Genomic DNA, 25,404 nt, shown 5'->3' with positions numbered 1-25,404 from the left:
CAAAGATATTCTCCCATTATGTGGATTATTTCTTTTTGTTGTTTTTTTAATGGCTTCCTTTCCTGTGGAAAAGCTTTTGAGTTTAATTAGGTCCAATTGGTTTATTTGTATCTTTACTATTATTATTCTAAAACAAGTTTTTGCAGTGATTTATGTCAAGGAGTATTCTGTCTATGTTTTCCTTTAGTTTTATAGTATCTGGCCTTATATTTATTTTTAATCCATTTTGAGTTTATTTTTGTGTATGGTGTTAGAGAATGTTCTAATTTCATTCTTTTACATATAGCTTTCCAGTTCTCCTAGCACCACTTATTGAACGGACTTCCCTGTATGTTCTTGCCTCCTTTGCCATAAATTAGATGACCATAAGTGCTTGGATTTGTTACTGGGCTTTCTATCCTGTTCCATTGATCTATATTTCTGTTTTTGTTTGTTTGTTTGTTTTGCCAGCACCATACTCTTTTGATGAGTATAGCTCTGTAGTATAATATGAAATCAGGAAGCCTAATTCCTCCAGTTCTGTTTTTTTCTTTTCATTATTGCTTTGGCTATTCAGGGTCTTTTGTGTTTCCATACAAATTTTAAAATATTTTTCTAGTTCTGTGAAGAATGTCATTGGTGATTTGATAGGGATTGCAATGGATCATTTTGACAATATTGATTCTTCCAATCCAGGAGAATGGTGCATTTTTCCATCTACTTGTGTCATCTTTGATTTCTTTCATCAGTATCTTACACATTTCAGAGTATAGGTCTTTTTTCTCTTTAGGTAACTTTATTCCTAGGTATTTTATTCTCTTTGATGTGGTGGTAAATAGATGGAAGAGTCCCCTAATTTCTTCATTGTTAGTATACAGATATACAATCTATTTCTGTGTATGAAATTTGAATCCTGCAACTTTACCAAATTCATTGATGAACTCTTACCAGTTTTCTTACAATATCTTTAGGATTTTCCATATATAGTATCATGTAATCTGCAAACAGTGAAAATTTTACTTCTTTTCCAATTTGGAATTGATTTATTTTTCTTGTGTGATTTCCAGGGCTAACACGTCCCAAACTATGTTGAACAATAGTAGTGAAAATAGACATCCATGTCTTGTTCCTGATCTTATTCAATTCTGCTGAACAATAGTAGTGAAAACAGACATGCGTGTTTTGTTCCTTTCAGTTTTTCACTATTGAGAATGATGTTAGCTGTGGGTTTGTTACATATGACTTTCATTATGTTAAGGTTGTTCCCCATCTATGCCCACTCTCTGGAGAGTTTTTATCAGGAATGGGTGTTGAATTTTGTCAAGATTTTTATGCATCTATTGAGATGATCATATGGTTTTTATTTTTCAGTCTGTTGATGTGATGTATCACACTGATTGATTTGTGGATATTGAAGAATCTTTGCATCCCTAGGATAAATCCTACTTGATCATGGTGCATGGTCTTTTTTAATAAATATTTGTATGTGGTTTGCTAATATTTTGTTGAGAATTTTTGCATCTATGCTCATCAGTGTTACTGGCCTGTAATTTTCTTTCTTTCTTTTTTTTTTTTTTTTTTGGTGGTGTCTTTGGTTTTGGTATCAAGGTGATGATGGTTTCATAGAATTTGAGCTTGGGAGTGTTACTATCTCAGCAAATTTTTGGAAGAGTTTCAGAAAATTAGGTATTGACTCTCCTCTCAATGTTTGATAGAATTCACCTTTGAAGCCATCAGTTCTTGGTTTTGTTTTTTGGAAGTTTTTAAATCAGATTTTCAATTTCAGTGCTTGTAATTGGTCTGTATTTTTCTATTTCTTCCTGATTCAGTCTTGGTAGGTTGTACCTTTGTAAGAATCTGTCCACTTCTTCTAGGTTGTCAACTTATTGGCATACAGTTGCTCATAGCAGTCTCTTACGGTCCTTCTTATTTCTCTGCAGCCAGTTGTAAATTCATTTTCATTTTTAATTTTATTTGAACCCTCTTTTTTATCTTGATGAGTCTGGCTAAAAGTTTGTCATTTTTTGTTTCTTTTGCTTTTTAGGGCCGCACACGTGGTATATGGAGGTTCCCAGGCTAGGGGTCCAATCAGTTATACCTGCCAGACTACACCACAACTAGAGCAATATGGGATCTAAGCTGCATCTGTGACCTACACCTGCATCTGTGGCAATGCAAGATCCTTACCTACTGAGTGATGCCAGGGATCGAACCCACAACCTAATGGTTCCTAGTTGGATTTGTTTCCACTGAGCCATAATGGGTACTCCAAGGTCTGTCAATTTTGTTGAACTTTACAAAGAACAAACTTTTGGTTTCATTGACCCTCTTTATTGTTTTCTGTGTCTCTATGTCATTAATTTCTGCTCTAATCTTTATGATTTCTTACCTTCTACTAATTTTGGGCTTTGTCTGTTCTTTCTTCTCTAGATGTTTTAGGTGTAAGATTAGGTTGTTTTGAGTTTTCTTTTTTCCTCAGATAAGACTGTTTTGCTATAAACTTCAGAACTACTTTTACTGTGTCCCATAGGTTTTGGACTGTTGTATCTTCATTGTCATTTGTGTCTAAGTATCTTTTAATTTCCTCTTTGATTTCTTCGTTGATCCATTGGTTGTTTAGCAGCATACTGTTTAGCTTACAGTGGGTTTTTCTTTTTCTTTCCTTTTCTTTTTTTTCCTTTTAGATGATTTCTAGTCTCACAGCATTGTGGTCAGGGAAAATATCTGAAATAATTTCAATTTTTAAAAAAATTTATCAAGGCTTGATCTGTGGCCCAAAATGTGATCTCTCCTGAAGAATGTTTCATGTGCACTTGAGAAAAAATTAAGTTCTGCTTCTTTGGGGTGGAAAGTTCTATAGATATCAGTTAACTCTATTTGGTCTAGAGTGTCATTTAGAACTTGTGTTTCCATGTTGATTTTTATGTCTGGATGATCTGTCCATTGCTATAAGTGGGAATGTTAAAGTCCCCCACTATTATTTTGTTACTGTAGAGTTCATCTTTTATGGCTGTTAGCAGTTGTCTTATATACTGTGGTGTGCCTATGTTTTGGGTGTATACATATTTACAATTATTATATCTTCTTCTTGGACTAATCCTTTAATCCTTGTGTGATGTCCTTGTTTCTAATGACCTTCTTTATTTTAAAATCTATTTTGTCTGGTATGAGTACTGCTACTCCCACTTTTCTATGATTTCCATTTGCATGTAATACTTTCTTCCATCCCCTCACTTTAAGGCTGTATGTGTCCTTAGATTTGAAGTCTCTTGCAGATGGCATATATATGTGTCTTGTTTCTGTATCCATTCATTCAGTCTGTGCATTTTAGTTGGAGCATTTAATCAATTTACATTCAATGTAATTATGGATAAGTATGTAATTATTGACATTTTCTTAATTTTTTGGATTGTTATTTTGGGTCTTTTTTCCTCCCTCCTCTTTTGTTGTCTTTTCTTGTGGTTTGCTGACCATCTTTAGTGTTATGTTTGGATTGTGTTTTCTTTTTTATGTGTATGTCCATTAGAGTTTTTTGATTTGGGGTTCCTGCTATATTTTGATATAACCATCTATAAGTGTGCAGACAAGTGTTAGGAGCAGTGGTATCACACTATCTCTCCTGAGGCTGGATGGATCCTAGGGATGGAGTCTGTGAGGATGGTGGCAGTGATCCACAGTTCACAGGATTGCTTTTGTAGCATGTGGGGGCAGCAGTGGCTCCTGTGACCTGTCCTGCTACCAGGTTGCTCTTAGGACTATTCCCTGTAGCTGGCAATGTCAGCAGCTGCTCCTGCATTCCCTCCCCTTGCCAGGGAAGCTCTTGGGACTTCTCTCTATAGCTGTAGGGGCAGGCATCATTTTGTAGTCACTCCCCTTTTTTGGCCACTCAAGGGATTTCTCTCTGTAGCCCCAAGGTGTGTGTGTAGGGGGGGTGTTGCTCCCTCTTGCTAAAAGGCTCTCTCTGTAGGACATGTACCATTTATCATCTCCTTGACAGCAGGTATGTAGATGCAGCAGCAGGTGCCCAATCCTGGTATTCTCAGGGATGGTAGCAGTTCAGGTGTACCTAGAGCAAGTGATGGGAACAGTGGTATCACACTAGGATGCGCACTTCTGGCAGTCCCTACCCCCACCTGGCTGCTGGCAGGAGTACTCTGTAGCTGTGGTGGTTTGGAATGAGGACCAATGGGCCTCCTGTGGCTTCCTTGGGAGCTACTGGTGGGGGTGACTGCAAGGTGGCTGGGTGGACCCACAGAGCTTGTGCTTTTCCCAGTCTGGCAGTTTGTAACTCCCACAGGGAGGGCGTGCCTGTGGCCTTCTCTTGGTCTTTTTGGCACAGGTTGGGTGCCACTAGTGTGAGCCCCTGCAGAACCACTGGCTGGGACTGAGGAGCTTATGCCTTTCCCAGTTGGGCAGTTGGCAACTCCTGCAAGGAACGCCCACTCATGGCCCTCTCTCTGCTCTTCTGGTATGGAACAGATGCTGCTAGCATGGGGGCCACTTGCAGAATCCCCAGAGGTTATGTTATTCTCCCAGGCAGTTACTCTACCTACTCTGAGTTCTCTGTAGCCCTAAGTGTGGGGCGGCTACCCAGCTGCTGCTAGGCAGCCACTGGCTGCCCAATGGTTACAAGTGCTGAAACAGACAGTGTCCTGAAGCCTGAGAATGCATGCAGGGAATAAGGTTATAGCAGTGGATCCCATCCCTTCCTTTAAGCACCCGCATACAATGGTGCCTAGCCTCTAAGCCCAACTGGGTTGACTCAGCTTCTGCCCTCAAATGTGGTCACCCTATACTCTAGTCCCTCCAGGCTTTTTCTGCATGGCCAACTCTGATTTGTCCCACTTAGCTAGCCCCAGATCTCTCTGAGTCTGATCACTAAGGCCAGAGTTTTAGTTCCTGACAACTGCTGGCACCCATACACAGTTGCTGTAGCACTGACCATTTGTGGAGAATTGTTTCTATTTTAACTGTTTCACACTGGTTATCTAGAGTTCCTCCCCCATCATGGCTGATTTCCTCGTTGGTGAGGGAACTTCCCAGGGTGCAGAAGCTTTTCCTCTTTCCAAGTCCCTCCTAGGGGACTCATGGCTCTTTCCTCCATATTCAAAGCCAAAAGCATAGCACCTTTCTCCTCTCTGATATCTGCTTTTCTTTCTCTCAGACTCTTAGTTTCTTGCCCCCATATAAGGATCCTTGTTGTTATATTAGACCCATCCAGATAACCCAAGACAGTATCTCCATCTTAATATCCATAACTTAAGACATCTTCAAATGAGGGGACATATTCACAGGTTCTGGGGATTAGTCTGTGAACATCTTTGGGGGATAGTGAGGAGGACATCACTCATCTACCACAAATGGTATAGTGAGGAATGAATACTTATACCTGAAATGCTCCAGGAAAATTTATATTCATATAGAAGGGCTGGGTTTAATTAGGGAAACAAAAATTAAAATTGTATTGTGTGGAAAAGTTTAGCAATTAGGTTACTGTGTTTAGTATGGCATAGGGTTCCAGAAGCTAAAGATGAAAGATTTGGTAGAGAAGGGAGTAAGCAGTAAGTAGGTGGATTAAGAAAGAGCCCACAAGGCTGAGAGTATGGGAGAAAACACAAGACAGAAGAGAGTACTAATTAAATGGTGGCAGTAATGTGGAATTATCCAGGTTTAAGGTTGAAATAGATCTCTGATGTCAATGTTGAGTTCCATCACAGTTCAGAGTTCCAGAAGATTCCACATGAAGAGTCTGTGATGAAAGCTCCCACGTAAAGGGACTCGGCTCTGTGCTATTTATTTAAATCAGTGAGATAAATCTGCAAAGCCTCAGAAGGGTTTACTGTGTTTTTTTCATGTTTGTATTATTTTCTCATTTATACGAAAGAACATTCCACGTGATGACGAACTTTATCAAATCAAATCACTGAATGCTTCTATTTTCTTGAAAGAACAAATTTAGAGTAATTTCTGAAACCCTGAAAACTTCCATTACAGAGAAACAAAAATTGTCTGTATATATTGCATGACGGTTATTCTATGGTCTCAAGCTGTCTAGAATGAAAAAAACCAATATAAATTATGTCCACATTAAATTGCACTTTTGCAAAATAGTCCAAAAGAAGAAAACATAATATATAAATATCCTGCAATATTCCTGGGTATTCTGGTTTCCTAACCAAATACTGCTCAGGATTTGCACGCAATTTCAATAAAGTTTAAATATTCTTTTTAAAATTTTTTTTATTTTTAGGGCCACTTCCGAAGCATACGGAGGTTCATAAGCTAGGGGTTGAATTGGAGCTGTAGCTGCTGGCCTACACTACAGCCACACAAATGTCATATCTGAGCCTCGTCTGTGACCTACACCAGATCATTAACCCACTGAGTGAGGCCAGGGATCAAACCTGCATCCTCATGGATGCTAGTCAGATTTGCTTCTGCTAAGCCATGACAGGAACTCCTAAATATTATTCTTATTATCTTTATTTCCATACTCTCAAAAGTAAATGTCTTCAGACAAAGGTATAACCATGGAAAAGCTGATGCTGGTTGTTACTGGGGTCTTGAATAGTTTTAGACTCTATGTGGCATCACTTCTTTCCCTTCTCACTTCTAGTCAGGGGTAAGTTTCTAAATATTTTGCTTTGATTTTCATCCAAAATAGTACAGGAGTCATGATGCTGTACGAACTTATCTAATAAAATCTGGTTTTAAGCTTTTCATCTCTTAGGCATTCAAACCTACTCTTTTTGTTAAAAATAAGTTAAAAAAAGAGAGAGAATCTCTGATTAAAATTCTAAGCTTACTTGAATGAGCCATTAGATGGCAAGTTATATTATGGCCTCTTGCTCTTTTCACCAATCCAGTGATCCAACTGTGAGAAATACTTCCTATTCCCAGGGTCAATTTTATCTCCTCTAATAGCAAAACTTGAATGAAACAGCCAATAGCTAAGTCTGACTGGTTGGTAATAGCTCGAGCCTTATCATCAAATCATTGGTAATTTAGCTTTCAAAAACACACAGGAGATGAATTTGTAGTTGCTTCTTCATTACAACCAAGAAAACTGATACACACACTACAAATGTACCGAGTCTATCTTTTTCTTTATGACTTTTCCTCTGCAAACATTTTTTTTTTTCGTCTGTGAACCTTGCAGCTGAATGTCAGAAACTTTTCACATAAGGCTTATAAAGCAACAAGTAAACTGTAAGTGTTGGGTATATTTTTTCCAACTTTAAAAAGACTCATGAGATACTTCACCAACAATTTGAAGATAGTTCAAATCTGGAGTCTAGAGAGAAGGTATTAGGTCAAAAGGATGATTTTCTTATTCCACAGAGCACAGCAGAAATGAAAATGAGATTCTTTGGGGATAAAATTTATCACTGGTGTGGCAAAACTCTCTGTCCTATGCTCTGATTGGCAACAATATAAGTTTTAGATAAGAAAGGGGAAAAACAGTGCTTACAAGAATATTTTTCCTACATAGTTTTCAGAATAGCATTTTTCAAACTATGGATAAATTAGTTTAATATGCCCCAAATAGCATTTTTAATTAAATAAAACAGAAATATCCAGAAATTTCTAAATAGTAAAAGTGTCCACTGTTTCTTCACATTTTCTTTCAGGTGCACTAGGTGAATGCACATATATTTGTACACACTATTGTGAAATAAAATGTATTTCCTACTACAAATTGCAGTCAATGTTTAAATACATTACTTTTCTGGAGTTCCCGTCGTGGCTCAGTGGTTGGCAAATCCGACTAGGAACCATGAGGTTGCGGGTTCAATCCCTGGCCTTGCTCAGTGGGTTAAGGGTCCAGCATTGCCATGAGCTGTGGTGTAGGTTGCAGACGTGGCTCGGATTCCACATTGCTGTGGCTCTGGTGTGGGCCGGTGGCTACAGCTTCAATTTGACCCCTAGCCTGGGAACCTTCATATGCCAAAGGAGCGGCCCAAGAAATGTCAAAAAAGACAAAACAAACAAACAAACAAACAAAAACATTACTTTTCCATACTAAGATACCTGCAGAAAATAATTATAACGGTATCCTCTTTGTAAAGGTAAGTCCTGAGTTAGACTGCAGGAGAGATGGGTGAGGGCCATGAGCTGACAATGGGAAAAAATGACCAATCTTAGTAAACTTCCTAAGTATGGCAAGCAAACTGCAAGCAACACCTCAGAAGTCACTGGAATATACTGTGATCAATACACATCATGAAATCACTAATACATTTATGTGTCCTACTTCCAGTCTATTTTCTTTTCTTTTTTTTTCTTTTATTTTTTCTTTTTAGGGCCAAACCTGCAGCATATGGAAGTTCCCAGGCTATGGGGTGAATCAGAGCTACAGCTACCAGCCTATGCCACAGCCAGAGGGATGGGGGAATCCAAATCACAGCTGTGGCCTACACCATGGCTCATGGCAATGGTGGATCGCTGACCCACTGAGCAAGGCCAGGGATTGAACCTGCATCCTCATGGATACTAGTTGGATTCATTTCCACTGTGCCATGATAGGAGCTCCATATTTTCTCAAGGAATTGCTTTCTCACTAAAAATTAACTCATAATATGTATTTTAATAAGAACATTTAAACATCATTTAACAAAAATGATAAATTTAAATGAATGTTAAGTTCTCCTGTGATCGCGAATCACTGTAGTTTTAAGAATTCAATCAAAAGATACCATTCCTTTAAAAGGCATTGCTTTCTTCCTTCAAACCTAAGAAGTTTTTAAAAGAGAAGTGAGTTTCAGGATGTCATTCCTTCATCACCAGGTTCCAGCCCTTCTTAAAAATATAAGGCCAGATTCAGGTATAAATCTCAAATCTAGTCTCTGTCCTGAGAGAACTAAACAGACCTTTCCTGCTGCTTGGGTTGGGGGAGGGAGAGGAGGAATAGGAATATATTAGCACAATCCAATCAGCCAAATTAAAGGGGGAGAAAGTGAGATGTTGACCCTGGCATACACTATTTGGCAATTTACTTCTCCTAAATTAGGCTTCTTTAATGTGGTTTTCACAAACAAAACATCTCTAGAAAAACCTTATTTTGCAACTCTCTTTGAAATGTGTGTGAATTGTATAAGTTTAATATGAACCAGAGTGGTAAACTTAAACATTGGAAATTTAAGTTTATTCTTAAGGAGCTACAGAGATATTTTTAAAAGGGTTTAAAAATTGTTCAGGTATAATAAGCTGAGTCATTAAATAGTAAAACTAAGTAAAAGTAATTTAATGTGCTAAATGTCTCACCTTGACTAATTAGTAGATTCAGAATAATTTTATACTGAGAAGTCTGATTCAATGTGTTAATGAATATTTTAACAGGAGTAGTATATGATAATCCTCAAGAAAAGTACCAGTTGAACTGAGTGCTGAAAGAAAATGGAAGCTGCAAAATCCCTTTTTGCTTTAGCAAGAACCTATAGTTTTAAAATACCAGAGGAAAATGAGTAGTGACAAGGTAAGTAGTTCCTGAAGAATCAGAAGAAAGGAAATTATCAGGAGGATATACTTAGAAACCAAAAAGATTTATAAAATTACATTTTCAAGTTCATCTAAAATGTTTAAACTGAAGCTAAGAGGGAAAAATGGACTTTCTTCATTGCATTTAAATCACACACACTCAGTCTTTCATTCTTCTAAACACTGTAACCTAAGATGAGGGTTTGTTTATCTTTGTGCTCACGTTTTTCAAAAGACTTCTTTTGGGATCTATCACTGGAAACACTTTAAGTAAATTAATCTCTACTGACATTAAGGGAGGAAAAGATGTTTAAGATGATTCACGTGTCTTTCTGAGATTGAAGTTAAGACTAAAACCCAATTGAAGCTATCATAACAACATATGTACGTTCCAGAGGACTGAATACTTGTGTTTCTCCCTGCTGCATTCTGCACTGCCCCGATACCTCAGATCTCCTAGGAATGCAAGAGAAGAGCATCATCATGTGGGCAGGACCACCCTAAGATAGCCATGACACTGAAGTGTAAATTTTTGCTGCCTTTGGTCTGTAACCTCTATACAGAACTTCCCCCCCATCAGTACTTTATTTACCCTTTCTGAAGTGGATTTACAGGTACTAGTCCAACAATCAGATATTCAGTACCTGTCAACCAATTCATATCCTCATTGATACCAAGTATATGAAAGATTCTGTGCTGATGCTTAGAGGAGAAACAAAAGAGGTAATGATAATGAATACTTACTGAGCTGTTTCTATGTGCTAGGCACTATGCCTGCTTTATATGCATTCGCCATTCACTACCACCAGTGGCCCAATATAACACTGAATCAAATTTATACTAATATAATGTGAAAAACAGCCTCCTAAAGGTAAATTCTCCTATGTAGAACTATTAAGTGGTAAAATTCAGATTTGAATTCAGACAGTATGATAACAGAGTCTATAGTCTTAAGCACTACTCTGTACTATCTCACATTAAAGAAGAGAAAGAAAAACAATAATCTAGTGTTGGATAATTTTGAAATTATATCAGTGGATAGACATTTGAACCAAAAAAAGATCAAATATCCACAACAAACCCTACAAAACGCACACTGAGCTGAGAAGTTGTAGAATTAGTATATCTTTTTTCCCGAACTTTGTCCTGGGACCAGGCTGTGGCTGATCTTGGGGCTATGCAAAGTACAGTAGGGAAAAAAAGGAACATGAATAGGATGTGTCTGTGGAAACAAAGAATCAGATCCACAGAGACTTTAAATATTGACATCAACCAAAAAAAATATGTTTAATACATTTAAATAAATAAAAAAATAATTCTAAGCTTGAACTAGGAACAAGGGACCATCAAACATGACTGGACAAATCTGAAAAAAGCCAAAAGAACTTTTATAAATATAGATATATTAACCTTGAATTTGATAAGTGGATTTTAAAACTCATACATAAGAGCAAAGGTCCAAAATTCACTAACATACTTTCCAAGTAGACTATTTAAGGGATTTAGAAATATCAAGGCATATTAAAAAAGCTCTAGAATTTAAAATATGTGCCATTATTACAGAGCTAGAGAGACTAACGCAGTTAAATAGAAAGCAGAAAAACAGATTTTCTTATATGTAACATCTTTGTGCATTTATTTTTTTTTTAAATTATTTCCCCAATACAATTTTTTTTCTACTGTATAGCATGGTGACCCAGTTAATATGTAACATCTTAATATGATAGTGATGAATTGTATATCAGAGGGAAATAATGATATTCAGTAAATGGTGAGAGGACAACCGATTACTTTACACCTATACAGAAAGCAATTCTTGATTTCCCTTCAAATAGGAAAGCCAAAGGTCCCATTTTGGTGCAGTGGAAATGAATCCAACTAGTCTCCATGGAGATGTGGGTTTGACCCACGACCTCGCTCAGTGGGTTAAAGATCCGTCATTGCTGTGAGCTGTGGCAGAGGTTGCAGATACGGTGTGGTTCCTGTGGCTGTAGTACAGGCTGGCAGCTATAGCTCCAGTTGGACCCCTAGCCTGGGGACTTCCATATGCTGCAGGTGCAGCCCTAAAAAGCAAAATAAATAAATAAATAGGAAAGCCAAAACTTTTAAACTATAATAAAAATTGACTGTAATAAAAATTGCAGAAGGGAATGATTTCTTTTTTTTTTTTTTGTCTTTTTGCCTTATCCATGGCTGCTCCCGTGGCATATGGAGGTTCCAAGGCTAGGGGTCTAATTGGAGCTGTAGCCGCCAGCCTACACCAGAGCCACAGCAACACGGGATCCAAACCACATCTGTGACCTACACCACAGCTCAAGGCAATGCTGGACCTTAACCCACTGAGCAAGGTCAGGGATTGAACCCGCAACCTCATGGTTCCTAGTCGGATTCGTTAACCATTGAGCTACAACGGGAACTCTGGGAATGATTTCTTAAGACATAAACATTGTAATCTTCCTTTAAAAGTTTGATTAAAATTGGCATTTCTGTCCATCAAAAGATATCATCGAATAAATGAAAAGACAAACCAAACACTGGGAGAAGAGATTTGCAGCACATAAAAAACACACAATGCAGAGTCAGAACATATAAAGACCTCAAAAGCAGTAAGAAATCCAACATAAAACTGTGCAAAAGATATAAACACACCTTTCACAAAAAGGCAAACTCAAATATCTCATATTCATTTTAAAAGACAATACCATTGGTACTGGGGAAGTTAATATTTAAAACACAAGATACTATTTCGCACCTATATATTACCAAAAATAAAAGTCTTACAATACCAAGTGCTGGTGAAGCAGTACAGCAATAGGAACACGTATATACACCTGGTGAGACTGAAAACTAGTACATCATTTTGAAAAAAATCACTGGAGGGAGTTCCCGTTGTGTGGCTCAGCGACGAACGAATCTGACTAGTATCCATGAGGATGCAGGTTCGATCCCTGGCCTCACTCAGTGGGTTAAGGATCCAGTGTTGCCGTGAGTTGTGGTGTGGGTTGCAGATGAGGCTTGGATCTGGCATTGGTGGCTGTGGTGTAGGCCAGAGACTACAGCTCCAATTGGACCCCTAGCCTGGGAACCTCCATAAACTTCAGGTGTGGCCCTAAAAAGACAAAAAAATCACTTGGCATTACCTAATAAAGTTAGACATGAGCCTTCTCCTAAACCTAAGCATTTTATTCTTAGTCAAAGCCCTAGAGAAGCGCTTATGTATGGGTATGAGAAAACACGTAAAAGAATATCGTTGGAGTTCCCATCATGGCTCAGTAGTTAATGAATCTAACTAGGAACCATGAGGTTGTGGGTTCGATCCCTGGCCTCGCTCAGTGGGTTAAAGATCCAGCATTGCCTTGAGCTGTGGTATAGGTTACAGATGCGGCTCGGATCCTGTGTTGCTGTAGCTGTGGCGTAGGCCAGCGGCTACAGCTCCAATTGGACCCCTAGCCTGGGAAACTTCATATGCCACAGCAGCAGCCCTAGAAAAGGCAGAAAGACCAAAAAAAAAAAAAAAAAAAATACTGATAACATCCACTGATTGTAGAATAAATATACATGCCACATTTATTCCACAGAACATCACCATTCAAAATGAATTAATGAGAGCAACATGGAAGGCTCTCACAAACAGGATGTGTTACATAAAGCAGGATGTGAGCAAGCAATATGCAGTCTGATACTACTATATATAGTTCATAAATATCCAAAGCTAATTATATATAGGAATGCATGCATGGATATTGAAACTGAATGAAAACCAAGTAGATTATAAACACAAAATTCAAGGTAGCATTTAGCAAGGATGCAGGGGTCTGTAGTGGCGAAAGGAAAACTGGAAACTTCAGAATTCTTAACATAGGTAGTAACACCCCCTTCTGGGGCATTGCAGAAGTTCATGATTAGGAGCACACTGTATTGGCATTACTGAATTTTGGAATGCCTTGCTGAATTAAACCGTTATACATATAAATTGGAAGTATTTTAATATGATAATATTAAAGCGTTTGTTATAAGAAATTATTCAAAAGGCTCAGAAATGTAACAGACCTTAACCAGAGGGAAGCTTAAATGGAATCAAGACATCATCTTGAAACTATTCAATGTTTTACTCTGCACATTCTGCTCACTCAATATATCCTAGCACTTCCAGCTACATTTGTAATTGAAAAGGGTTTGGGGATATAGTGTACTTATGGCAGCATCCTGGGCTATAACAGGGTGAATAATTTTGACACTACAGTTCCAAATACAGTTCTGAAGATCACTTGATCTTCAGATGAAGGGATGACCTCATTTTCTCCACTGGAGCAGTCTGTAATTTGCCTCTGACTGTTATCCCTTCATCCTTCTGTGGCCTCTCCTCTTCCTTACACTAGTAAGTCTGGTCTGTAATTACCTACCCAAATTTTAGGTTTGATTGATTTATCTAATTTGAGAGTCCATCCTTGACTCTGTTCCCATATTGAATAGCTCTTGACCTTATATACCCTATATCAAAGCAAATTCATTGTAAGCATATAAGAAGAAATATAACTGCTTCCTGAGATCGCTAGTGTACATGTGCCCACACATTTACAGACTGAAATATATTTTACTACATTTTGCTTTCTATTTTTCTAGCACAGTTATTTCATTACATTCATTTTTTAAAAATGTTTGCAGGTAAGTTTGTTAAGCATTTTATGAGCAGATAATGAAATATTTCTTTTTAAAAGCTGTGTATGTACAGACAGGTGGTCACTTCACTGTGACTTCTTACATCGCTCACATTGGCCATCAAATATGCATGATATTTCATAACAAGAAAAAGAACACTTTTCCTCAAATAGCGCAGAAACAGTGTGAATGATGCCTACAGATTTGCTTACCTGTGTGAGACCGAGATATAAACACCACTCCTCAGAAGGAGTGAGGGAAAGGCAGTGCCCACTGTGGCTCAGCAGCTTACCAACCCTACTAGCATCCATGAGGATGAGGGTTCAATCCCTGGCCTCTCTCAGTGGGTTAAGGATCCAGCCTTGCCATGAGCTGAGGCACAGGTCTCAGACGCGGTTCAGATCCCGGTTTGCTGTGTGTAGACAGGCAGCTGCAGCTCCGATTCGACCCCTAGCCTGTGAGCTTCCATGTTCCGCAGGTGCAGCCAGAAAAGGAAGAGAAGGGGGGTTAAAAAAAAAGAGTGGCGGGATCCTCCACGCCGGCTTCACTTACATCCGGCTACCATGGAGGGCGAGGCCCAGCAGATTCTAAAAAGCCTGAAAGGCCTATCTTTTTTCCTAACCTTCTTTGGGCATGTTAACAAGAGTAGTGTATCCCCTCCTTTCTACCATAGGTTTCACTTTTGAAAATAGCTGTTCACACGCCTGAAATCTCACCTTGCCAAAATCTTTGTGCGATTCGCCGCAGAGTCACGTTGAAGGGCCCATTTGCACCACCACACTGAGCAAGCCTCAGGCGCAGATTAAACCGCGTGTGCGCAGACGCACGGGCCAAAGCACACATGCGCAGATACGCAGGCCAAAGGCGCATGTGCTGACCCTTTCTGCGCGGTAGCCCACGTTCGGTTTAATAAGAATGGATGTCTGGTGGAGAAGCAGCTCGGCAGCTTCAGGGAGTGATGAAGCTGGTAGGGGACCCAGGTTTTGGAATAGAGGCTCAGCAAAAACATGTGTTATTGCTGGAAATAGTTAAGACTTCAGTGCCCCTAAGCGACTGAAATACAGATCTTGGGGTGCAGAGGAAAAAAAGAAAACGCCACATTCCCTATAGGTGAGTCTAAAGTAAGGTCTTAACTGCAATAAACGTCATATTCCTAGTTGTGTGATGATGGAATCAGAGCAAATAAGGCAGAGAAGTGATAATGTTTACTAGAACTCCGAAGCATGATTTGCAATTGATAAAACGAAGATAATCTAATAGACATAATTGACTTTACTTCTCTTTGCCTGACATTTTAAAGTTATATATATATTTTTTTCCTGATTATGTTGTTTAGAGTAGTAAATGGTGAAGAAAAATATTGTGTTGCAAAAGTATCCTCAGGGCAGGGAAAAGAATCTTTTATCTTGCTGTATGTGCTTTTCTGTTTGAAAAAGTCGCTATACATTATCAGATTTAAATAAAACTATTCACTGCCAACATTGAATTCATTTATGTAGCTTGCTTTATCACTAATGAATATCTGCTTTTTCGTTTAACATTAGGAAATATTTTATTTGAGGGAGAGGTCTTTTCAAATATTTAAAAATATAAACCAAAAGTTGTTTATTTTTACAACCTGTTATACAATGACACATTTCATGTTATAAATATAAATTCAGTTCCACTTAAAAGTGAGAAGATTGTCTCCTATCAGGAACATTTCCCAAATGTTCAGAATTCTTCTTTGGTGTTTTGGCTTTGTGTATCAGAAAACTAGAACTGTGAGCAGCATTGAGATCTGAGGACTAAATTAGGGACTTCTCTCCAAATTAGCAGCTCAAAAATTTTGCCAAGTGTGAGAAGCAAATTTTGCAAAAAGCATTCAGTCTTGAGCCGATTTGAACATTCAAGCAGTTGGGGGGGGGGGGAGTAAGGAAGATCTGGGGTCAATTTGTTGAACAAGACACTTTTTCTGTACTTAGCTAATTGCACACAAAATTTTACATGAAGCAAATCAGAAATCTTCTGTTATCAATTTGACCCATACTGTATTATATAAACCATTGCTGTTGACTTTGCCCAATATTAAATTTCTTACCAAATACAACTAAAAGGATACAAAATAAAGGTACTTCCTGAATGTTAATGACTTTACTTAAAGGCATGAGGTATTTACCATCCCTATTCTTTGTTATTCCTAACCAAGACCTACAGAGTATACTAAATGTGAGGGGGACTGAATGTCAAGTTTACTGCCTCTTCAGCACATTTGAGTGCATAATGATCAGTCTCAGCCAACTAAGTCTTTTTTTCCTCCTCCAGCTTTATTGAGATATTATTGACTTATAATACATGTAAGTTTATATGTACAATGTGATAATTTGATACATGTATATATTACAAAATGAGTAATTTGTAATTATTCAATAATGTTAGCTAACACCTTTATTGTTAAAGATAATTACTCAATAACATTAGTTAACACCTTTATTTCCTCATATAGTTACCCTTTTTGTGATGGTGTTAACTTTTATTTTTATTTATTTATTTATTGTCTTTTTGCCATTTCTTGGGCCGCTCCCACAGCATGTGGAGTTTCCCAGGCTAGGGGTCGAATCGGAGCTGTAGCCTCCGGCCTATGCCACAGCCACAGCAACTCGGGATCTGAGCTGTTGGATCCTTTTGGATCTCTGCAACCTACACCACAGCTCACAGCAATGCCGGATCCTTAACCTGCTGAGCAAGGCCAGGGATGGAACCTGCAACCTCATGGTTCCTAGTCAGATTCGTTAACCAATGTGCCACAATGGGAACTCCAGCTTTTAAAATCTAAGTTTCAAGTATATAATACAGTATGATACTCACCATACTGTATATCAGAACCCCAGAACTTATTCATCTTATTGCTGAGAATTTGTACCTGCCCCTGCAATCCCTGCTCCATCCTAGCAACTGCCATTGTACTATGTCCCTGAGTTCAGTTTTTTTAGATTCTGCACACAAGTGAAAACATATAGTATTTGTCTTTCTCTCTGTGACATATTTTGTTTATCCTAATGGCCTCAAGGTTCATCCAAGTTTTCTCAAAAGGCAGGATTTCCTTATTTCCTTTTTTATAGTAGAATAATATTCCATTGTGTGAGTGTAAAGCATTTTCTTTATTCATCTATTGATGTACACATAGCTTGTTTCCATGTCTTGGCTATTGTGAATAATGCTGCTATGAATATGGGGGTACAGATATCTCTTCGTGATGGTGTTTTCATTTCCTTCACATATATACCCAAAAGTAGAATTGCTAGATCATATGGTAGTTCTATTTTTAACATTTTGAGAGACCTTCCTACTGCTTTCTATAGTGGCTGTACAAAATTTCATTCCCACCAGCAGTTCAAGAACGTTCTCTTTTCTCAAAAGCCTTGCCAATGCTTGTTGTCTCTTGTCTTTTTGATAATAGCTATTCTATTATGGGAGAGGTGATGTGCCATTGTAGCTTTTATTTGCATTTTCCTGATAAGTAGTGATGTCAAGCATTTTTCATGTACCTGTTAGCCATATATGTCTTCTTTGGAAAAATCTCTATTCAGGTCGTTTGCCTATTTTAGTCACATTGTTTGTTTTGTTTGATATTGAGTTGCGTGAGTTATTCATATATTTTTAAAATTCATTTATTTTTTATTTTTAATGACTTTTATTTTTTAGAATGATTTTTATTTTTTTCTATTATAGCTGGTTTACAGTGTTCCCTCTATTTTCTACTGTATAGCAAGGTGAGCCAGTCACACATACATATATTCATTCTTTTTTCTCACATGAGTTACTCATATATTTTTAATATTAACCCCTTATCAGATAGATGGTTTGCAAATACACTCTTTTCATTCTGTGTGTTGGCCCTTTACTTTGCTGGTTGCTTCTTTTGCTGTGCAGCTTTTTAATGTTATATAGTGCCACTCATTTATTTCTGCCTTGTTGCTTGCACTCTTAGTGTCACATCCAAAAAGTTTTGCCAAGCCAATGTCAAGGAGTTTTTTCTCTATTTTCTTCTAGAAGTTTTACAGTTTCAGATCTCACATTTAAGTCTTCAATTTATTTCAAGTTAATTTTTGTGAGTAGTGTAAGATGGGGATCCAATTTTATTCTTTTCCATATGGTGTCTAGTTTTCCCACCATTTATTAGAGAGACTGTCTTTTCCCCATTGAGTGTTCTTCACTTCCTTTTCAAATATCAGTTGACCATTTATGTATGATTTTATTTCTGTTATCTCTTTTCAGATTCATGGGTCTTTTAATGCTATTTTTATGCCAGTACCATAATGATTTGATTACTGTAGCTTTGTAAAAAAGTTTAAAATCAGAAATTGTGATGCCTCTAGCTTTGTACAGTTTACCCTTGAATAGTTTGGGTTAAAACCATGCAGTTCCACTTATATGCAGATATTTTCAATAGTAAATGCTATAATACTACATGGTCCATGTTTGGTTGAATCTACAGATGCAGAGGAACCTTAGCTAAGGAAGCCTAATTATAAGTTATATGTGGAATAACCCCTTGTGTTATTCAAGGTTCAGTTGTACTTCTTGTCAAGATTGCTTTGGCTATATGGGGTCTTTTATGATTTCATATTGATTTTAGGATTGCTTTTTCTATTTCTACAAAAAATGTTACTGGAATTTTTATAGAGATTGCATTGACTCTGTAGTTTTCTTTGGGTACTATGAACATTTTAACAATATAAATTCTTCTGACCCGTGAACATATCTTTCCATTTATTTTACTTTTCTTCAATTTCTTTCATAAATGTCTTATAATTTTTAGTGTATAGACCTTTATCCTCTTATATCAAAGAATTTTATATTTTTATTTTTATGCTATTATAAATAAGAATGTTTTCTTTATTTCTTTTTAGCTAGGTTGTTAATATATAGAAATATGAATTTTTGTGTGTTAATTTTGTATCCTGCTTTTTCTGAACTTTACTGAATATGTTGATTGGTTCTAACAGGTTTTTTTTTTTTTTTCCTTTTTTTTGGCACGCCTTCAGCATGTGGAATTTCCTGAGCCAGGGATCAAAACCAGGCACAGCATCTGAGCCATGGCAGTGGCAATGCTGGATCCCTAACCGCTGTGCCACAGAACTCCTCTAATAGTTTTTGTTTTGTTTTGTTTTTTGTTTTTGATGGAGTTTTTAGCATTCTCTCCATATAAGATCCTGTCATCTATAAACACAGATAGTTTTACTTCTTTCTTTATGATTCAGATCCTTTTTATTCATTTCTCTTATCCGATTGCTCTGAAAAGGACTTCTAGTATTATGCTGAAAGGTTGTCTTGTTCCTGATATTGGTGGGAAAGCTTTCAATCTTTCACTGTTTAATATGATGTTTTGTTATGGGTTTCTCATATGTGACCTTTATTATGGTGAGATACTTTCCTTCTCTATCTAATGTGTTAAAAGTATTTATCCTGAATAGATGTTGAATTTAGTCAAGTAAATTTTCTGCATCAGTTAAGATGATCATAGGATTTTAATATTTTATTCTACTAATCTAATGTATCGCATTTATTGGTTTGCATATGTTGAACTATTATTGCATCCCAGGAATGAATCCCACTCGATCATAGTATGTGATTCTTTTACTGTACTGTTGAATTTGGTTTACTAGTATTTTGTCAGGAATTTTTGGAAGTTCCTACATGGTGTACAGGTTAAGGTTCCGGCATTGCCATAGCTGTGATGCAGATTGCAACTGTGTCATGGGTTTGATCCTTGGCCCTGGAACTTCCATATGCTGTGCTTGCAGCCAAAAAAACGAACTGGATTCACAGGAGCCATGGGGGTCAATTGTCACTGGGGCGGGCTGGAAGCCTTGGGCCACTGATCTGCCTGGGGCCGCTTGTACTGTCTGATGTTGAGTAGATTAGGGGATGGGTTCATGAAGCCCTCTAAGAGCCTGAAGCCAAGAAAGTTGCTTTTAACTGGAGCTCACCAGTGCCTATGTGAGCCAGAAGCCTAGATTTGCTGGGGGCCTCTGGGAACCTGGAGCTAAAGAAAATTGCTTGGAGCCATGGGAGGTACTTAAAGCCACTGGAGCTAGCAGACTCCTGAATGAGAAAGGGCTCTGGGTTCCTGGGAGCCCTTTCTTGGAGGCTGTGTGGGCTGCTGAACTAGGCAGGCCTTAGAGTGAGCCAGAGTCTGGATTCTTAGGACCCCACTGAGAGTTTGGTGCCAAAGATGCCATTTGGAGCTACTGGAGCCACCTGGGACCACTAAAACTGACATGCATTGGTAGGGTGCTAGAGCCAGCAAGCACCAGAGTGAGTGAGGGCCTGGGATTTTGCAAGCCCACGGGGAGTAACCTAGGACTGCAGGAGTTGGCCTGGTGGGGTAAGGTGGGATCTGGGAACTGTCGTGAAGTCCAGTGCTCACTTTACTGTCCTCTCATGGGAATGGTGTTTCTCTCTGTGCTGGACTGCCTAGGCGTGAGTGAGAGGTAATGGGTGTAATGTTACACTATCTTTTCTACCCTCTTCAACATGTCTTTTCTTATTTCTATGTTTCATGCAAATGCTGTAATCCCTTATGTGGAATCCTTGGCTCTTTTGAAGGTATTTTCTACAGATAGTTGTTCAAATTGATGTTTGCAGGGGGAGACAAGGAATAGAAATTCCCATGCCATTATTTTTCAGATGTAACTCCAACAAACTAAATCGTTCCAACAATTTATAGTCTTATATTAATAAGAATACAGTTGTAGCTAAATGCTTTTTTTGTTTCTTTCTCCAAAAGTAAAAATACTTTTCAGATCTCAGCTTTGTCCCTCATTGGCCACTGGTCTTTGGATATGGTTATAGTGTGTATCTTAATTTCATTATGTGCAAAATAAGAATCTGAATAGATGATTTCCACAGATTTCAAAACTGCAGTGCAGTCTGTATTGTTTGGCAAGAGTTTTGCTTTCTATTTATAAAGAAATTAAAAAGCTATGGAAGAGAATTACAGTGTATCAAAGGAAAGATGAGTTTGAGGTCAGCCAAAGAGGGTAAGATTAGACAGGAGGCCATAAAAGAAACAAGAGAAATAAATTACAACTCTTCTTTATAAATTAACATAACCTTGTGCTTTTTTCTATAATGTGGGGTTTTATGTTAAGGAACTTTTATATCTGACCTCTGTCATGGAAGATATAAGAAACAAAGCTAAAACAAACTTTTGTGATAGGTATAGAGGCAACAGACAAAGGAAAGGGTCAAGAAGAATCCCAAACAAGAAATAAACTTTCCAGAGTTATCACTGTGGCTCAATGGGTTAGGACCACCCCAACACAGTGGCCATGAAAATGTGGGCTCAATACCTGGTCTTGCTCACTAGGCTAAGGATCTGGTGTTGCCATGAGCTGTGATGTAGGTCATAGAAATGGCTTGGATTCCTCATTGCTGTGGCTGTGGCATAGGCCAGAAACTGTAGCTCTGATTCGACCCCTAGCCTGGAAACTTCTGTATGCTGCAGTGTAGCTCTGAAAACAAAACAAAACAAATTTCCCTTTGAATGAAAATTACAGTACATTTGGAGTTCCTTTGTTGCCTAGTAGTTAAGAATTTGGCATTGTCACTGCTATGGCGTGAGTCTGATCCCTGGTCTGGGAACTTCTGTATGCCACAGGTATGGCCAATTTTTTAAAAAAAATACAATGTAACATATATATATATACACACACACACACACACACACACACACACACACACACGCACACACATATATATATTTCAGACATTTCCAGAGCTTGAAACAAAATGCTACTAAATTATTTTACCTAATATATAGTTACTTAAAGTAGATAGCTAAGTCAAAAAAAAAGTTTTTCCCACATCCCAGCGTGTGCCTAACTAAGCCATCCTGAAAATGAAACTTCGTGAATGGGTTTTATTTAGCTTTTATCTCTAGAATAGCAATGTACCAAATAAGAAATTGGACTCCTGAAGATTCTTTATATGGGGATCCCAAGTTTACAATGTAATATTTTTAAAGAAAGGGAAAACTGTGTAAAGACATTTGTGGTGCCAAATTTTAAAACATCTTTGCAGATAAATTGTCACTTTCAAATCGGGATTCTTTTTTAAGCCTCAGTAAATTGGAAATCATTCCTTTTGGTTCAGAGACTTTGAGGTAGATGTAAGAAGAATAGTAAAACCTGGTGGACCTTTAGTAGCATGGTTTGTTAGATAAATAATTCACCTGTGTATTCATGATAGTGTTAATTGAGGGTTACGTAAGTACTCTAATAACATGAGTTTTGATTTTTTTTTGCCATATCAGAAGTGAACTCATTAGCCCTTTTAATAGAATAAATTGATGAAAAACTCCATTTATAAAATGCCTAAAATCATTATGTCAAACTCTTTGCCTACATTGCCATTTAAGTCTTATGCTACTTTTTGAGACATGATTGTTTCTGTCAACATAAAAGTAAACTTGGCTGAGACCACATTAAAAATAAGTGGGGCAGAGCTGATATTTGAGATCAGACTTCTCTGATGCAGTCAGCACTCTTATCTTCTGTGCTATAGGTATTTGTAGTCATGGCTGTAAGACCCCATGGATTTAATTTCTAGAAATCAAAATCCTATTCATCTTACTATTGGGTTAATTATCTCCAGGTGAACTGTTATTACCCACTACATCCTGTTGGCTTGAAAATGGTGAACAAATGGTCCTTCAAATGGTTCTTTCCTACTTCTTAGCCATGTTCTGAGTTCTGGTTAATTAATGAAATGGTTAGTTTGAGAGTCCATTTTGCTTCTGTGAAGAGGATTTTAACTGCTTAAAATTGAAGTTCAAGTCCATGCAGTATGCTATTCTTGGATATGTCTCCCACTGAGTTCAGTATCACTTGGATCCAGAATTTTATCTGAAGGTAAGTAGTGAATTGAGTACTTTGCAGAATGCTATGCAAGCTCAGAACATAATCACAATCAATTTTAGCAATCAGCCTATTTCAGCAGTGTTAGTGTGTTTCATTGCTATACTCATAGACTTTGCTGATCTTATCTCTCATTTTCACTGACCTTGAGCATGTTAATATTATGTGAAAACTATATGTAGCATAACCCTCAGTAACTATTCCATAATTTAGTTGATCTGGAAATCACGGTGTATTTCATTCTAATTCTTAACAAAATCCATTAATTAATTTTAACAGTCCATAACGGAAAAGGTATTTGAAAATGTGGCCACTCTAAACCAGGGTATTGCTCATAATAGGCTACTTTATGCCATGCTAATTAATTAGTTACTAAATCCCAATGCATTTATTAAACACAGGTTTATTTCTACTCATAGTGCATGTCCATCGCAGCCTGTGGGGAGCTCTACTTCACATTGTCAAGTGGCGACCCAGATTGATGGAGGCTCCAGCATAGTACAGTCGCACTATCCAAAATAAAGTAATCTTGGTTACTGTGGCATGGTAAAGAGGAGCTGGAGAATCTTGAAGCTTTTACAGTTTTTTCATTGCTTCAGCCCTTGAAACCACAGGGGTCACTCTAACAATTCATTGGACAGAGTTAATTATAAGACTGTACTTAACTGCAAGGATGCCAGGAAATTTATGGAAGTAAATGAAATGCTTGGTAAGGTTTATTGTTGTTACCACAAACAAGAACCATTTAAGTCTCAGCTGTGTCTAACTAGCCAGCTTCTAAGAGCTCAGTAAAACATTTATTCTGTAGTCATTGCTAGCAGCACAGGTCACTCTCAACCATGTTTACCAAATCTACTTGTGAATGGCACATCCTTGCTTCTTCCTTATTTAAGGCACTTTACAGTGCCATAACCTGCATGGTTTTCCTGTGACACAGGTTGTAATTACCCACAAAACAATGTAGAAAACTGCCACCTTTAGAGATGAAGTACACATCCTAAAGTAAGAAGGCTGGTAAATGGTAAAATGTGATTTTAAAATGGGGTTGTCTGAATATGAGACACTTATGTCACTTGAAGTGGGCTTCTTTCATGCCACAACAGGCTTAGATTTACGCAGCTTTCCAGGAAATAAGCACAGATATTTTCTTTTCCAAGCATCAGTTCCTTCTTGAATTAAACCAACTACCCAATCTCAGCTGCAGCAGCATCATAATAATCTTTTTTCAAACTCTGAAAGGAGAAAACCAATCCATCATGATTCTAGTAACAATATCACATAAAAGAAACTGAGCTGTAGTCAGATGATGATGTGAAGTAGATGGTCCTTATATCACACTAGGTCATTAGTGGGAATTTACAAAGATTTCTTTAATGTAAGCCAGTGCACATTTTTGTGTCTAATGATCTTACTTACCGATGACCTACATTTGAAAACTCTGAGTCTAGTCATTTGCAAGTTCTTTCATGTAGATATACTAAGTAAGTATTATTTCTTTAAGCTCATCTTTTAGAATCTACAGGATAATCTAGCTAAAATATGGGAAACAAAAATTCAGTGGCATGCTAAATATGACCATTGTTTGAGATGTATGACATTCAGATAAACTGAGAACTTTTCCTCTAATAAAAGAAAATGTTTATTGTTTTCGTTTTGACAGGTTTATGCCTGAGGTATTATATCCTACTTACTTCCAGTAATTCTTTAAACATTAAATTGTGTTTTGAAATGATTGTTAGGAGTAGGCTCTATAATGGTATGTAAATCACTTCAAAACACTGATACAAAGAATTTCCAAGAAATTTGTTTTTTTAGACACATTTTGAGTCTAAATTATTTCTCCTTGAAACAGGTTCATAGCTAGGGATGTCTGTTCATCCTTGCTTTGCTTACTGCGCATCAGATTGTTTTCCAGAGCCCTAAGAGATGGATGTTCAAAATCTAACATGTTAATATCCTACTTACCCAGAGACCAACTACTTACTAACTTCAAACATCCCAAGCCCCCACCAAATGGAAAGTTCCCAAACTAGCTAAACTATATAACACAAAACACGTTCATTTACTTAAGGGGTAATCCCATGGGTAATAAAACTACCATGTGGTCCAGCAATTCCACTTCTAGGTGTCTGAAGAAAAACCACAGCACTAATTCAAAAAGATATATGTACCCCTATGTTTGTTTCAGCACTGTTTGCAATAGCCAAGATATGGAAATAAACTAAGTGCCCAGCGAAAGATTAAAAAGACATGGTGTGTATATATGTGCTTGTACATATAAAACATGGAATACTACTCAGCCATAAAGAAGAATGAAATCTTGCCATTCAAGACAACAGGGATGGACTTAGAGGGTATTATGTTCAGTGAAACAAATCAAACAGAG

General features: G+C 37.6%; 2 long non-coding RNA genes across 4 annotated transcripts in view; one reads left to right on the top strand and one right to left on the bottom strand.

Annotated features, from left to right (window-relative positions):
* Positions 1-14,897, bottom strand: part of LOC146397544 (uncharacterized) — a 134,772-nt gene extending 119,875 nt beyond the window's left edge. For both annotated transcript variants that reach the window (XR_014824209.1, XR_014824210.1), the window contains exon 1: positions 14,832-14,897. This is a non-coding gene — a long non-coding RNA (uncharacterized LOC146397544). The remainder of the gene's footprint in view (positions 1-14,831) is intronic.
* A 107-nt stretch (positions 14,898-15,004) lies between these two features.
* LOC106505717 (uncharacterized) overlaps positions 15,005-25,404 on the top strand; it is a 38,451-nt gene continuing 28,051 nt past the window's right edge. For both annotated transcript variants that reach the window (XR_014824208.1, XR_014824207.1), the window contains exon 1: positions 15,005-15,225. This is a non-coding gene — a long non-coding RNA (uncharacterized LOC106505717). The remainder of the gene's footprint in view (positions 15,226-25,404) is intronic.

The sequence above is a fragment of the Sus scrofa genome, chromosome 13 (assembly GCF_054392235.1).
Source record: "Sus scrofa isolate SSC_HxYL_T2T_F1_AM1 chromosome 13, Sscrofa_HxYL_maternal_Yorkshire_Landrace_v2.0, whole genome shotgun sequence".
Taxonomy (NCBI): Eukaryota; Metazoa; Chordata; class Mammalia; order Artiodactyla; family Suidae; genus Sus; species Sus scrofa.
Note: the sequence above shows the minus strand (reverse complement) of the source record. Positions and strands in the feature narration are given on the sequence as shown.